The sequence below is a fragment of the Phyllobates terribilis genome, unplaced genomic scaffold, assembly GCF_046119375.1.
Source record: "Phyllobates terribilis strain yellow unplaced genomic scaffold, ASM4611937v1 Scaffold_175__1_contigs__length_3988992, whole genome shotgun sequence".
Lineage (NCBI taxonomy): Eukaryota > Metazoa > Chordata > Amphibia > Anura > Dendrobatidae > Phyllobates > Phyllobates terribilis.
The window spans coordinates 3,427,044-3,442,848 of NW_027362935.1; the positions used below are offsets into that span (position 1 = coordinate 3,427,044).

General features: G+C 46.5%; 8 non-coding genes and 2 pseudogenes across 8 annotated transcripts; all 10 read left to right on the forward strand.

The window, feature by feature from the left end:
- The first annotated feature begins 2,299 nt into the window (after nucleotides 1-2,299).
- On the forward strand, nucleotides 2,300-2,492 carry LOC141212488 (U2 spliceosomal RNA). The gene has a single exon (XR_012282244.1). It is a non-coding gene; the product is annotated as a U2 spliceosomal RNA (small nuclear RNA).
- Nucleotides 2,493-3,607: 1,115 nt separating this feature from the next.
- LOC141212430 (U2 spliceosomal RNA) lies at nucleotides 3,608-3,798 on the forward strand. The gene has a single exon (XR_012282188.1). It is a non-coding gene; the product is annotated as a U2 spliceosomal RNA (small nuclear RNA).
- A 1,115-nt stretch (nucleotides 3,799-4,913) lies between these two features.
- LOC141212432 (U2 spliceosomal RNA) lies at nucleotides 4,914-5,104 on the forward strand. The gene has a single exon (XR_012282190.1). It is a non-coding gene; the product is annotated as a U2 spliceosomal RNA (small nuclear RNA).
- A 1,115-nt stretch (nucleotides 5,105-6,219) lies between these two features.
- Nucleotides 6,220-6,410, forward strand: LOC141212433 (U2 spliceosomal RNA). The gene has a single exon (XR_012282191.1). It is a non-coding gene; the product is annotated as a U2 spliceosomal RNA (small nuclear RNA).
- A 1,115-nt stretch (nucleotides 6,411-7,525) lies between these two features.
- Nucleotides 7,526-7,716, forward strand: LOC141212434 (U2 spliceosomal RNA). The gene has a single exon (XR_012282192.1). It is a non-coding gene; the product is annotated as a U2 spliceosomal RNA (small nuclear RNA).
- A 1,115-nt stretch (nucleotides 7,717-8,831) lies between these two features.
- Nucleotides 8,832-9,022, forward strand: LOC141212435 (U2 spliceosomal RNA). The gene has a single exon (XR_012282194.1). It is a non-coding gene; the product is annotated as a U2 spliceosomal RNA (small nuclear RNA).
- A 1,115-nt stretch (nucleotides 9,023-10,137) lies between these two features.
- Nucleotides 10,138-10,229, forward strand: LOC141212528 (U2 spliceosomal RNA; annotated as a pseudogene).
- Nucleotides 10,230-11,023: 794 nt separating this feature from the next.
- LOC141212502 (U2 spliceosomal RNA) lies at nucleotides 11,024-11,200 on the forward strand (annotated as a pseudogene).
- Nucleotides 11,201-12,315: 1,115 nt separating this feature from the next.
- Nucleotides 12,316-12,506, forward strand: LOC141212436 (U2 spliceosomal RNA). Its single transcript, XR_012282195.1, has one exon. It is a non-coding gene; the product is annotated as a U2 spliceosomal RNA (small nuclear RNA).
- Nucleotides 12,507-13,621: 1,115 nt separating this feature from the next.
- Nucleotides 13,622-13,812, forward strand: LOC141212437 (U2 spliceosomal RNA). The gene has a single exon (XR_012282196.1). It is a non-coding gene; the product is annotated as a U2 spliceosomal RNA (small nuclear RNA).
- Nucleotides 13,813-15,805: the final 1,993 nt, after the last annotated feature.

Consider the following 15,805-nt stretch of genomic DNA (forward strand, 5'->3'; position numbering starts at 1 on the left):
CTGCCGCTAAATCCTTTAGGACCGGCAGGACCCCGGGCAGTGATGGTCTTCCAGCGGAGCTCTATGTAGCGCTGGGAGACCTCATCTGTCCGGACCTGTTGGACCTGTACGAGGAGATGGTGGTGGAGGGTAGAATGCCTCCATCTTTGAGGGAAGGAATGGTCACGATCCTGTACAAGCGGAAGGGAGAGAGGTGCGACCTGAGGAATTGGCGTCCCATCACTCTGCTCAACGTGGACTACAAGATCCTGGCCAAGACGATGGCGACACGACTTAAGACGGTCATCGGACGGATCATCCACCCGGACCAGACCTGCGGCATCCCTGGACGTCGCATCGCAGACAGCCTCGCTCTCGTGCGGGACACGGTCGAGTACATCAAGGTCCGCCGCGCACACGCGGCCCTGGTCTCCTTGGATCAGGAGAAGGCCTTCGACCGGGTTTTCCACGAGTTCATGGGCCGAGCTCTGCACCGGTTAGGTTTGGGTAACATGTTTTGTTCGTATGTCCGTCTGATGTATTTTGATATCCACAGCTCGGTGTTGGTGAACGGCTGGAAGACTGACCCCTTCCCTGTCCTCTCTGGGGTCAGACAAGGCTGCCCTCTATCACCTCTTCTTTTTGTTTGTGTTATAGAACTCTTCGCAGAGGCTATCCGGCAGAATGGAGAGATCAGAGGGATCACCGCACCGGGTCCGGGACGACACGAGGTCAAGTGCTCGCTCTACATGGACGACGTCACCGTCTTCTGCGCTGATCGTGGTTCAGTCGACGCCCTCGTCCAGACGTGTGAGAGGTTCGGCCGGGCTTCAGGGGCCAAAGTCAACTGCAGGAAGTCGGAAGCCATGCTCTTCGGGGATTGGCAGCCGGCCTCCTCCGCCCCCTTCCCCTTCAACATTCAACCGGATTTCCTCAAGGTGCTGGGAGTCTGGTTCGGGAAGGAAGGAGCGGCCCTCAAGTCCTGGCAAGAACGCTTGGCCAAGGTGAAGCAACGGATCGGACTCTGGAGCCTCAGACACCTCACTTGTGAGGGTAAGGCACTCGTCCTGCGTAATGAGGTCCTGCCCGTCTTGCAGTACACGGCGCAGGCCTGGCCCCCACACGTCACTGTGTGCAGGGCCATTACCAGGACAGTGTTTCACTTTGTCTGGGGATCCAAGATGGACAGAGTCAGGCGGGCCGTCATGTACAAGGAGCCTCGCAAGGGTGGGAAGGGCGTTCCAGATATCCCCACCCTCCTGCGATCCTCTTTTGTGTGTGATTGTGTCCGCCGGACTTTGCAAGTCAAGAATGGCTCCGCGGGCAGGTCCATGTCTCGCTTCTTCCTGCTTCCTCTTTGGAGGCGACTCGGCTGGGACAAGTGGGACAGCTCCTTCCCCTACAACTGGACGACGCCATGGTTCTACGGAGACGTCGTTCGATTTGTGGGGGAGCATCAACTGGAGGGACTCAAGCCCGACTTGTGGAAGCCCAAAACTATCCACAAGCTAATCAGAGCCAAGGATGACGTGGAGAACATCACAGGACTTCACCAGGACACGCTGGAGACTGTGTGGACAAATGTGTCGTCTGACAGGCTGACCAACGGGCACAAGGACTTGTCGTGGATGGCGATTCAGGGCGGACTGCCCGTCCGGTCATTCATGCATGCCCGGAACCTGTGCAAGACCCGGTACTGCCCAAGGTGCCCCTTCGTGGAGGAAACATCTTTGCACACTTTTTGGGACTGCGGATTTGCACAGCGCCTATTGACTGCACTTGAGGACGACCTGAGGAACTCTGTCCCCAGGGCGAGCCTATCGCACCATTCTGTGCTTTACGGACTCTTCCCTGGGGTTCATACCGTCGGAGCCATCCAGGAGGCTTGGCGCCTTATGAACTGCTTCAAGGATGCCGTTTGGGTCGCCAGGAACCGGCTCATCTTGAGGAGGGAGAGGATGTCCATCCAGGACTGCCGCAGGCTGATCCACAGCCTGCTCAGAGACTATTCCATCATGGACGGTCCGGAGGACGAGGACGAGGACTAAACCCCTCCTCCCCCTCTCCCCTTATGTGTCTTGTCTTTCAATAAAGCTTCGGGCCTGTGATTTTCCCCTCCCCATCCCCTTTTTCCCAATCCCCATCCCTTATCACGGTTCGTCGTACTGTATTGATTGACATGCTTTTTCTTTCAGATTGAGTGTTTTGTGTAGCATAGGGGTGTGATGTGTCTAGTTAGTGCGTCGTATCCTCATGCTATGTAAATATGATGTAGAATTCTGTGTGTACTGGGCTGCGGCACTGTACACTGTCTGTTAACTTATTTTTTGTGCTAATAAAAGATATATTCAATCAAAAAATCTGTTCTTATCAGTTTAATATCTGATACGTCCCCTATCTGGGGACCATATATTAAATGGATTTTTAGAACAGGGAGATGGAAAAAGAGCTTGCTCTGTCCACTCCACGCATTGACCTGGTATTGCAGTATCTCCAGGACCGGTGCACCCCTTCTTTAATGCAGTTTCTAAAATCAGAAAGAATTGAATTCAATGTTTTTTGTTCATTTTGCTTGTTTGTCGGATTTTGGGATGGACTCTTTGGCTTTGCTTTTCTTCTCCTCATTGGATTTTTCATGTTCAAAGTTGCAGAAGCCAGATTACAAGCTCATTTTGGTTCAACTTCAGCAACTGTGCATTGCATTGCCATGTAATGTGATGCAATGCTATCTTTCTAGCTCTCCCTTTTTACTTCCTTTTGGATAAACAGACATATTAGGCAAGCATTTTGGAGCTTTCACCTAAATAACTACAGGTGGTGAGATAAGCTGCACAATATAATTGACCTTTCAGTATATTGTTGCACACACACCATCTATTTAGCAAATGCCCTTGTTATCAACAGCAGCCTTTTAAACTCACCTGAGCTAACAGGTATGTGCGCTGGTTACTCTGCTGCGCTTAAAATTTCTTTTTTGGTTTGCTACAATGCCTTTTCTGAAACGTTGTCTCCTTCTGCTGGAACACTGACTTCTTTCATTTAATGCCTGCAGACTATAAAAGAGAACCCAACCCAAAAAGTTTGGTTGATTAGTCTGTGGCATTCTGTTAAACTGTTGCTTATGGCGGTCTCTGTGAGCTTCTCAGCGACATTCAGCCAGCCAGGTATCCTGCCTGCAGTAGATGGAATGTGGCAATGGAACGCTGGCTGCGCGTGTCATAATAGGCTCTGAGCCTTTATATACCTGTGCACAGCAGCAGCCACCTTCAGTCTGCTGCTGGACAGCCAGCAGCAGCAGCAGCAGGAGAGGTATGTAATCAGGAGCCCTCCTGCTAAGGGTAGACAGCTGCTCGTTCCACCCCACCCCCCGCCTTAATTGGTTCTCCTCCCTTCCAACGGTGTTGAGGCGGGTGGGAACAGCAGGGGGTGAAGGTGCTGTGTCTAAAGAGGTGGAGTTATGCAGATCTAAAACGCGTGGATTGCAGCAGCAGCAAGCCGAAAAGTGCAGGCATGTAAGGGATCTAGAGGTTGACAACATGTCTTCTTAACGGGAGTCCAGGAGCTCATCTCCACAAATGGACTTTTCAGGATCCTTGGGTGGCTCCGTAGTTTGAAACCAATTCTGGTTATCGCTTCTCGGCCTTTTGGCTAAGATCAAGTGTAGTATCTGTTCTTATCAGTTTAATATCTGATACGTCCCCTATCTGGGGACCATATATTAAATGGATTTTTAGAACAGGGAGATGGAAAAAGAGCTTGCTCTGTCCACTCCACGCATTGACCTGGTATTGCAGTATCTCCAGGACCGGTGCACCCCTTCTTTAATGCAGTTTCTAAAATCAGAAAGAATTGAATTCAATGTTTTTTGTTCATTTTGCTTGTTTGTCGGATTTTGGGATGGACTCTTTGGCTTTGCTTTTCTTCTCCTCATTGGATTTTTCATGTTCAAAGTTGCAGAAGCCAGATTACAAGCTCATTTTGGTTCAACTTCAGCAACTGTGCATTGCATTGCCATGTAATGTGATGCAATGCTATCTTTCTAGCTCTCCCTTTTTACTTCCTTTTGGATAAACAGACATATTAGGCAAGCATTTTGGAGCTTTCACCTAAATAACTACAGGTGGTGAGATAAGCTGCACAATATAATTGACCTTTCAGTATATTGTTGCACACACACCATCTATTTAGCAAATGCCCTTGTTATCAACAGCAGCCTTTTAAACTCACCTGAGCTAACAGGTATGTGCGCTGGTTACTCTGCTGCGCTTAAAATTTCTTTTTTGGTTTGCTACAATGCCTTTTCTGAAACGTTGTCTCCTTCTGCTGGAACACTGACTTCTTTCATTTAATGCCTGCAGACTATAAAAGAGAACCCAACCCAAAAAGTTTGGTTGATTAGTCTGTGGCATTCTGTTAAACTGTTGCTTATGGCGGTCTCTGTGAGCTTCTCAGCGACATTCAGCCAGCCAGGTATCCTGCCTGCAGTAGATGGAATGTGGCAATGGAACGCTGGCTGCGCGTGTCATAATAGGCTCTGAGCCTTTATATACCTGTGCACAGCAGCAGCCACCTTCAGTCTGCTGCTGGACAGCCAGCAGCAGCAGCAGCAGGAGAGGTATGTAAACAGGAGCCCTCCTGCTAAGGGTAGACAGCTGCTCGTTCTACCCCACCCCCCACCTTAATTGGTTCTCCTCCCTTCCAACGGTGTTGAGGCGGGTGGGAACAGCAGGGGGTGAAGGTGCTGTGTTTAAAGAGGTGGAGTTATGCAGATCTAAAACGCGTGGATTGCAGCAGCAGCAAGCCGAAAAGTGCAGGCATGTAAGGGATCTAGAGGTTGACAACATGTCTTCTTAACGGGAGTCCAGGAGCTCATCTCCACAAATGGACTTTTCAGGATCCTTGGGTGGCTCCGTAGTTTGAAACCAATTCTGGTTATCGCTTCTCGGCCTTTTGGCTAAGATCAAGTGTAGTATCTGTTCTTATCAGTTTAATATCTGATACGTCCCCTATCTGGGGACCATATATTAAATGGATTTTTAGAACAGGGAGATGGAAAAAGAGCTTGCTCTGTCCACTCCACGCATTGACCTGGTATTGCAGTATCTCCAGGACCGGTGCACCCCTTCTTTAATGCAGTTTCTAAAATCAGAAAGAATTGAATTCAATGTTTTTTGTTCATTTTGCTTGTTTGTCGGATTTTGGGATGGACTCTTTGGCTTTGCTTTTCTTCTCCTCATTGGATTTTTCATGTTCAAAGTTGCAGAAGCCAGATTACAAGCTCATTTTGGTTCAACTTCAGCAACTGTGCATTGCATTGCCATGTAATGTGATGCAATGCTATCTTTCTAGCTCTCCCTTTTTACTTCCTTTTGGATAAACAGACATATTAGGCAAGCATTTTGGAGCTTTCACCTAAATAACTACAGGTGGTGAGATAAGCTGCACAATATAATTGACCTTTCAGTATATTGTTGCACACACACCATCTATTTAGCAAATGCCCTTGTTATCAACAGCAGCCTTTTAAACTCACCTGAGCTAACAGGTATGTGCGCTGGTTACTCTGCTGCGCTTAAAATTTATTTTTTGGTTTGCTACAATGACTTTTCTGAAACGTTGTCTCCTTCTGCTGGAACACTGACTTCTTTCATTTAATGCCTGCAGACTATAAAAGAGAACCCAACCCAAAAAGTTTGGTTGATTAGTCTGTGGCATTCTGTTAAACTGTTGCTTATGGCGGTCTCTGTGAGCTTCTCAGCGACATTCAGCCAGCCAGGTATCCTGCCTGCAGTAGATGGAATGTGGCAATGGAACGCTGGCTGCGCGTGTCATAATAGGCTCTGAGCCTTTATATACCTGTGCACAGCAGCAGCCACCTTCAGTCTGCTGCTGGACAGCCAGCAGCAGCAGCAGCAGGAGAGGTATGTAATCAGGAGCCCTCCTGCTAAGGGTAGACAGCTGCTCGTTCCACCCCACCCCCCGCCTTAATTGGTTCTCCTCCCTTCCAACGGTGTTGAGGCGGGTGGGAACAGCAGGGGGTGAAGGTGCTGTGTTTAAAGAGGTGGAGTTATGCAGATCTAAAACGCGTGGATTGCAGCAGCAGCAAGCCGAAAAGTGCAGGCATGTAAGGGATCTAGAGGTTGACAACATGTCTTCTTAACGGGAGTCCAGGAGCTCATCTCCACAAATGGACTTTTCAGGATCCTTGGGTGGCTCCGTAGTTTGAAACCAATTCTGGTTATCGCTTCTCGGCCTTTTGGCTAAGATCAAGTGTAGTATCTGTTCTTATCAGTTTAATATCTGATACGTCCCCTATCTGGGGACCATATATTAAATGGATTTTTAGAACAGGGAGATGGAAAAAGAGCTTGCTCTGTCCACTCCACGCATTGACCTGGTATTGCAGTATCTCCAGGACCGGTGCACCCCTTCTTTAATGCAGTTTCTAAAATCAGAAAGAATTGAATTCAATGTTTTTTGTTCATTTTGCTTGTTTGTCGGATTTTGGGATGGACTCTTTGGCTTTGCTTTTCTTCTCCTCATTGGATTTTTCATGTTCAAAGTTGCAGAAGCCAGATTACAAGCTCATTTTGGTTCAACTTCAGCAACTGTGCATTGCATTGCCATGTAATGTGATGCAATGCTATCTTTCTAGCTCTCCCTTTTTACTTCCTTTTGGATAAACAGACATATTAGGCAAGCATTTTGGAGCTTTCACCTAAATAACTACAGGTGGTGAGATAAGCTGCACAATATAATTGACCTTTCAGTATATTGTTGCACACACACCATCTATTTAGCAAATGCCCTTGTTATCAACAGCAGCCTTTTAAACTCACCTGAGCTAACAGGTATGTGCGCTGGTTACTCTGCTGCGCTTAAAATTTCTTTTTTGGTTTGCTACAATGCCTTTTCTGAAACGTTGTCTCCTTCTGCTGGAACACTGACTTCTTTCATTTAATGCCTGCAGACTATAAAAGAGATCCCAGCCCAAAAAGTTTGGTTGATTAGTCTGTGGCATTCTGTTAAACTGTTGCTTATGGCGGTCTCTGTGAGCTTCTCAGCGACATTCAGCCAGCCAGGTATCCTGCCTGCAGTAGATGGAATGTGGCAATGGAACGCTGGCTGCGCGTGTCATAATAGGCTCTGAGCCTTTATATACCTGTGCACAGCAGCAGCCACCTTCAGTCTGCTGCTGGACAGCCAGCAGCAGCAGCAGCAGGAGAGGTATGTAATCAGGAGCCCTCCTGCTAAGGGTAGACAGCTGCTCGTTCCACCCCACCCCCCGCCTTAATTGGTTCTCCTCCCTTCCAACGGTGTTGAGGCGGGTGGGAACAGCAGGGGGTGAAGGTGCTGTGTTTAAAGAGGTGGAGTTATGCAGATCTAAAACGCGTGGATTGCAGCAGCAGCAAGCCGAAAAGTGCAGGCATGTAAGGGATCTAGAGGTTGACAACATGTCTTCTTAACGGGAGTCCAGGAGCTCATCTCCACAAATGGACTTTTCAGGATCCTTGGGTGGCTCCGTAGTTTGAAACCAATTCTGGTTATCGCTTCTCGGCCTTTTGGCTAAGATCAAGTGTAGTATCTGTTCTTATCAGTTTAATATCTGATACGTCCCCTATCTGGGGACCATATATTAAATGGATTTTTAGAACAGGGAGATGGAAAAAGAGCTTGCTCTGTCCACTCCACGCATTGACCTGGTATTGCAGTATCTCCAGGACCGGTGCACCCCTTCTTTAATGCAGTTTCTAAAATCAGAAAGAATTGAATTCAATGTTTTTTGTTCATTTTGCTTGTTTGTCGGATTTTGGGATGGACTCTTTGGCTTTGCTTTTCTTCTCCTCATTGGATTTTTCATGTTCAAAGTTGCAGAAGCCAGATTACAAGCTCATTTTGGTTCAACTTCAGCAACTGTGCATTGCATTGCCATGTAATGTGATGCAATGCTATCTTTCTAGCTCTCCCTTTTTACTTCCTTTTGGATAAACAGACATATTAGGCAAGCATTTTGGAGCTTTCACCTAAATAACTACAGGTGGTGAGATAAGCTGCACAATATAATTGACCTTTCAGTATATTGTTGCACACACACCATCTATTTAGCAAATGCCCTTGTTATCAACAGCAGCCTTTTAAACTCACCTGAGCTAACAGGTATGTGCGCTGGTTACTCTGCTGCGCTTAAAATTTCTTTTTTGGTTTGCTACAATGCCTTTTCTGAAACGTTGTCTCCTTCTGCTGGAACACTGACTTCTTTCATTTAATGCCTGCAGACTATAAAAGAGAACCCAACCCAAAAAGTTTGGTTGATTAGTCTGTGGCATTCTGTTAAACTGTTGCTTATGGCGGTCTCTGTGAGCTTCTCAGCGACATTCAGCCAGCCAGGTATCCTGCCTGCAGTAGATGGAATGTGGCAATGGAACGCTGGCTGCGCGTGTCATAATAGGCTCTGAGCCTTTATATACCTGTGCACAGCAGCAGCCACCTTCAGTCTGCTGCTGGACAGCCAGCAGCAGCAGCAGCAGGAGAGGTATGTAATCAGGAGCCCTCCTGCTAAGGGTAGACAGCTGCTCGTTCTACCCCACCCCCCACCTTAATTGGTTCTCCTCCCTTCCAACGGTGTTGAGGCGGGTGGGAACAGCAGGGGGTGAAGGTGCTGTGTTTAAAGAGGTGGAGTTATGCAGATCTAAAACGCGTGGATTGCAGCAGCAGCAAGCCGAAAAGTGCAGGCATGTAAGGGATCTAGAGGTTGACAACATGTCTTCTTAACGGGAGTCCAGGAGCTCATCTCCACAAATGGACTTTTCAGGATCCTTGGGTGGCTCCGTAGTTTGAAACCAATTCTGGTTATCGCTTCTCGGCCTTTTGGCTAAGATCAAGTGTAGTATCTGTTCTTATCAGTTTAATATCTGATACGTCCCCTATCTGGGGACCATATATTAAATGGATTTTTAGAACAGGGAGATGGAAAAAGAGCTTGCTCTGTCCACTCCACGCATTGACCTGGTATTGCAGTATCTCCAGGACCGGTGCACCCCTTCTTTAATGCAGTTTCTAAAATCAGAAAGAATTGAATTCAATGTTTTTTGTTCATTTTGCTTGTTTGTCGGATTTTGGGATGGACTCTTTGGCTTTGCTTTTCTTCTCCTCATTGGATTTTTCATGTTCAAAGTTGCAGAAGCCAGATTACAAGCTCATTTTGGTTCAACTTCAGCAACTGTGCATTGCATTGCCATGTAATGTGATGCAATGCTATCTTTCTAGCTCTCCCTTTTTACTTCCTTTTGGATAAACAGACATATTAGGCAAGCATTTTGGAGCTTTCACCTAAATAACTACAGGTGGTGAGATAAGCTGCACAATATAATTGACCTTTCAGTATATTGTTGCACACACACCATCTATTTAGCAAATGCCCTTGTTATCAACAGCAGCCTTTTAAACTCACCTGAGCTAACAGGTATGTGCGCTGGTTACTCTGCTGCGCTTAAAATTTATTTTTTGGTTTGCTACAATGCCTTTTCTGAAACGTTGTCTCCTTCTGCTGGAACACTGACTTCTTTCATTTAATGCCTGCAGACTATAAAAGAGAACCCAACCCAAAAAGTTTGGTTGATTAGTCTGTGGCATTCTGTTAAACTGTTGCTTATGGCGGTCTCTGTGAGCTTCTCAGCGACATTCAGCCAGCCAGGTATCCTGCCTGCAGTAGATGGAATGTGGCAATGGAACGCTGGCTGCGCGTGTCATAATAGGCTCTGAGCCTTTATATACCTGTGCACAGCAGCAGCCACCTTCAGTCTGCTGCTGGACAGCCAGCAGCAGCAGCAGCAGGAGAGGTATGTAATCAGGAGCCCTCCTGCTAAGGGTAGACAGCTGCTCGTTCCACCCCACCCCCCGCCTTAATTGGTTCTCCTCCCTTCCAACGGTGTTGAGGCGGGTGGGAACAGCAGGGGGTGAAGGTGCTGTGTTTAAAGAGGTGGAGTTATGCAGATCTAAAACGCGTGGATTGCAGCAGCAGCAAGCCGAAAAGTGCAGGCATGTAAGGGATCTAGAGGTTGACAACATGTCTTCTTAACGGGAGTCCAGGAGCTCATCTCCACAAATGGACTTTTCAGGATCCTTGGGTGGCTCCGTAGTTTGAAACCAATTCTGGTTATCGCTTCTCGGCCTTTTGGCTAAGATCAAGTGTAGTATCTTTCGAAAAGGCGGTTTTGGATGTTGGCCGCCCTAGTAGATTGATACATTATGCACACTGGGGTTTAGGCGCTTGTTAGTACGCCAGGTGGCTAATAGAGTCATCTGGTGGAAAGCATGGCCCCCCAGGATCGACGCCATTGGGCCGGGGAAGATCGAAAGCCCGAAGTGTGAAGTGCCCCAGGAGTGGTGACCCTGGGGTGCCTTAACTCACTGGGATTGGGAACCCCACTTGAGTTTATGGCACATTTGCACAAGCACTTCAAATTTTCTTTCTTCGCACACACCCTTATTCCGGGCCTTCTGGCCTTAGGATGGGGAATTTTTCAATTCCCGGTCGAAGGTCCGGGCAGTATTATACTGTGAAACCTTCACTATTTATTTAATTTCTTTGTCACTGTGTGTCCACTTATTCACGTGTGTCACGTCCTACTAGGATTTTGTCGGGATGCGGTTCCCTTACGGGTTCCTCTCTTGGCAGGTCTAGGGGGGGAGTGTGTGGCCATCAGGTTCCGCTCCCCCCTGAACCCCCCTGGCTCTCCTCTTTCGGGAGGAGAGCGTTGTTGGCTCCCCTCTTCCGGGAGGGGAGCACAGTCTTTGGCTCCCAGTGCCTTGCTCGGGTGAGAACTCGGGCAGGTGCTGGGGGTAAGATTGGGCCGCCTCTGGCTTCGGCTGGAGGTGGCTTTTTGTCCCTGTTCCTCGCTGTGGCCTTTTGGCTCGGAGGGACGGGGAATGGTTTGGGGGACCCTTCTCCTTTTGGAGAGGGTTTCAAGAAGACCAGCATCCTAGTGCACTTTTTTTGTGGCACTTGTCACTTTTTTAAGCGCACTCGGGTTTTGTACACGAATTCGGGCTTTCACAAAAAAAAAAATCTGTTCTTATCAGTTTAATATCTGATACGTCCCCTATCTGGGGACCATATATTAAATGGATTTTTAGAACAGGGAGATGGAAAAAGAGCTTGCTCTGTCCACTCCACGCATTGACCTGGTATTGCAGTATCTCCAGGACCGGTGCACCCCTTCTTTAATGCAGTTTCTAAAATCAGAAAGAATTGAATTCAATGTTTTTTGTTCATTTTGCTTGTTTGTCGGATTTTGGGATGGACTCTTTGGCTTTGCTTTTCTTCTCCTCATTGGATTTTTCATGTTCAAAGTTGCAGAAGCCAGATTACAAGCTCATTTTGGTTCAACTTCAGCAACTGTGCATTGCATTGCCATGTAATGTGATGCAATGCTATCTTTCTAGCTCTCCCTTTTTACTTCCTTTTGGATAAACAGACATATTAGGCAAGCATTTTGGAGCTTTCACCTAAATAACTACAGGTGGTGAGATAAGCTGCACAATATAATTGACCTTTCAGTATATTGTTGCACACACACCATCTATTTAGCAAATGCCCTTGTTATCAACAGCAGCCTTTTAAACTCACCTGAGCTAACAGGTATGTGCGCTGGTTACTCTGCTGCGCTTAAAATTTCTTTTTTGGTTTGCTACAATGCCTTTTCTGAAACGTTGTCTCCTTCTGCTGGAACACTGACTTCTTTCATTTAATGCCTGCAGACTATAAAAGAGATCCCAGCCCAAAAAGTTTGGTTGATTAGTCTGTGGCATTCTGTTAAACTGTTGCTTATGGCGGTCTCTGTGAGCTTCTCAGCGACATTCAGCCAGCCAGGTATCCTGCCTGCAGTAGATGGAATGTGGCAATGGAACGCTGGCTGCGCGTGTCATAATAGGCTCTGAGCCTTTATATACCTGTGCACAGCAGCAGCCACCTTCAGTCTGCTGCTGGACAGCCAGCAGCAGCAGCAGCAGGAGAGGTATGTAATCAGGAGCCCTCCTGCTAAGGGTAGACAGCTGCTCGTTCCACCCCACCCCCCGCCTTAATTGGTTCTCCTCCCTTCCAACGGTGTTGAGGCGGGTGGGAACAGCAGGGGGTGAAGGTGCTGTGTTTAAAGAGGTGGAGTTATGCAGATCTAAAACGCGTGGATTGCAGCAGCAGCAAGCCGAAAAGTGCAGGCATGTAAGGGATCTAGAGGTTGACAACATGTCTTCTTAACGGGAGTCCAGGAGCTCATCTCCACAAATGGACTTTTCAGGATCCTTGGGTGGCTCCGTAGTTTGAAACCAATTCTGGTTATCGCTTCTCGGCCTTTTGGCTAAGATCAAGTGTAGTATCTGTTCTTATCAGTTTAATATCTGATACGTCCCCTATCTGGGGACCATATATTAAATGGATTTTTAGAACAGGGAGATGGAAAAAGAGCTTGCTCTGTCCACTCCACGCATTGACCTGGTATTGCAGTATCTCCAGGACCGGTGCACCCCTTCTTTAATGCAGTTTCTAAAATCAGAAAGAATTGAATTCAATGTTTTTTGTTCATTTTGCTTGTTTGTCGGATTTTGGGATGGACTCTTTGGCTTTGCTTTTCTTCTCCTCATTGGATTTTTCATGTTCAAAGTTGCAGAAGCCAGATTACAAGCTCATTTTGGTTCAACTTCAGCAACTGTGCATTGCATTGCCATGTAATGTGATGCAATGCTATCTTTCTAGCTCTCCCTTTTTACTTCCTTTTGGATAAACAGACATATTAGGCAAGCATTTTGGAGCTTTCACCTAAATAACTACAGGTGGTGAGATAAGCTGCACAATATAATTGACCTTTCAGTATATTGTTGCACACACACCATCTATTTAGCAAATGCCCTTGTTATCAACAGCAGCCTTTTAAACTCACCTGAGCTAACAGGTATGTGCGCTGGTTACTCTGCTGCGCTTAAAATTTCTTTTTTGGTTTGCTACAATGCCTTTTCTGAAACGTTGTCTCCTTCTGCTGGAACACTGACTTCTTTCATTTAATGCCTGCAGACTATAAAAGAGAACCCAACCCAAAAAGTTTGGTTGATTAGTCTGTGGCATTCTGTTAAACTGTTGCTTATGGCGGTCTCTGTGAGCTTCTCAGCGACATTCAGCCAGCCAGGTATCCTGCCTGCAGTAGATGGAATGTGGCAATGGAACGCTGGCTGCGCGTGTCATAATAGGCTCTGAGCCTTTATATACCTGTGCACAGCAGCAGCCACCTTCAGTCTGCTGCTGGACAGCCAGCAGCAGCAGCAGCAGGAGAGGTATGTAATCAGGAGCCCTCCTGCTAAGGGTAGACAGCTGCTCGTTCCACCCCACCCCCCGCCTTAATTGGTTCTCCTCCCTTCCAACGGTGTTGAGGCGGGTGGGAACAGCAGGGGGTGAAGGTGCTGTGTTTAAAGAGGTGGAGTTATGCAGATCTAAAACGCGTGGATTGCAGCAGCAGCAAGCCGAAAAGTGCAGGCATGTAAGGGATCTAGAGGTTGACAACATGTCTTCTTAACGGGAGTCCAGGAGCTCATCTCCACAAATGGACTTTTCAGGATCCTTGGGTGGCTCCGTAGTTTGAAACCAATTCTGGTTATCGCTTCTCGGCCTTTTGGCTAAGATCAAGTGTAGTATCTGTTCTTATCAGTTTAATATCTGATACGTCCCCTATCTGGGGACCATATATTAAATGGATTTTTAGAACAGGGAGATGGAAAAAGAGCTTGCTCTGTCCACTCCACGCATTGACCTGGTATTGCAGTATCTCCAGGACCGGTGCACCCCTTCTTTAATGCAGTTTCTAAAATCAGAAAGAATTGAATTCAATGTTTTTTGTTCATTTTGCTTGTTTGTCGGATTTTGGGATGGACTCTTTGGCTTTGCTTTTCTTCTCCTCATTGGATTTTTCATGTTCAAAGTTGCAGAAGCCAGATTACAAGCTCATTTTGGTTCAACTTCAGCAACTGTGCATTGCATTGCCATGTAATGTGATTAGTGTTGAGCGATACCTTCCGATATCAGGAAATATCGTATCGGATTGGATCGGGCCGATACCCAAAAAGTATCGGATATCGCCGATTCCGATACCGGAAACCAATGCAAGTCAATGGGACACAAATATCGGAATGAAAATAAACCCTTTCTTTCCTTGTAGGTTAATTCTACATGAAGTAAAACAACTAAGAATAATGTAGAATGACATGAAAAGCCGGCAATTCATCAGCGGCATACACCGGTACCCGACAATTTACAACAGAAAGAATAGAGCTTCACACATAGATTAGATAGATAGAAACATGTCAGTCACATATATATGAAGTACAGTGACTGTGTTGCTTACTGTACTTGTCATTTAGTGTAAAGGATTTATTAAAAAAAATATTAGTGTTTTCGTGCACCGTCTCTTTAAAAAAGCCGGCCGGCAATTCAGCATCTGTACCCGACAATTTATAACAGACAGAATAGAGAATCACACATAGATTAGATAGATAGAAACATGTCAGTCACATATATATGAAGTACAGTGACAGTGTTGCTTACTGTACTTGTCATTTAGTGTAAAGGATTTATTAAAAAAAAATATTAGTGTTTTCGTGCACCGTCTCTTTAAAAAAGCCGGCCGGCAATTCAGCAGCGGTACCCGACAATTTATAACAGAAAGAATAGAGCTTCACACATAGATTAGATAGATAGAAACATGTCAGTCACATATATATGAAGTACAGTGACAGTGTTGCTTACTGTACTTGTCATTTAGTGTAAAGGATTTATTTAAAAAAATAATAGTGTTTTCATGCACCGTCTCTTTAAGAAAGCCGGCCGGCAATTCAGCATCTGTACCCGACAATTTAGAATAGAAGGAATAGAGAATCACACATAGATTAGATAGATCGAAACATGTCAGTCACATATATATGAAGTACAGTGACAGTGTTGATTACTGTACTTGTCATGTAGTGTTAAAATAAAGGATTTATTTAAAAAAAAATTGGCGTGGGGTTCCCCTTAATTTTAGGCTCTAGCGGAGGTTAAGCAGACAGCTGGGGCAAATGTTTGAAGCCTGGGAAGGGGGTAATACCCACGGAGCTTCCCAGGCTACTAATATCAGCCCCCAGCTGAATACCTAGCCTTTACTAGCTATTAAAATGGGGGAACCCCCCCAAAAAAATAACGTGGGGTCCCCCCTAATTTAAGAGCTAGCACAGGCTAGGCAGACAGCTGGGGGCTGATATTAATAGCCCAGGAAGGGTGCCATGAATATTGGCCCCCTCCCAGGCTAGAAACACCAGCCGTCAGCCGCCCCAGAAATGGCGCATCCATAGGATGCGCCAATTCTGGCACTTAGCCTCGCTCTTCCACGCTGCCCTGGTGCGGTGGCAGGGGGTAATAGGGTTGGGGTTGATGTCAGCTTATAATGCCAGCTGACATCAAGCCCAGGTTAGTAATGGAGAGGCGTCTATAAGACACCCCCATTACTAACCCCATAGTCAAAGTTAAAAGAAAACACAAACACCCAGAGTAAAGTCCTTTAATTGAAATAAAGACACAATTCTTTATTGTTCTAAATTAAACCATACTTACCATCACGCCCATTCCAGCTGAAGCCAACGATCTCCTGCAATAAAAGAAAAATAATAAAGCAACCTCATCCTTACCTTTCCATGGTTCCCAGGACAGCTCCAGCTCTGCTACATCGAGATGACAGGCTGGACCGCAGCAGAAAGCTGCCATCCAGCCTGTCATCCCGCAGACACTGAGAAGCGCAGGCATGCTTGCGCT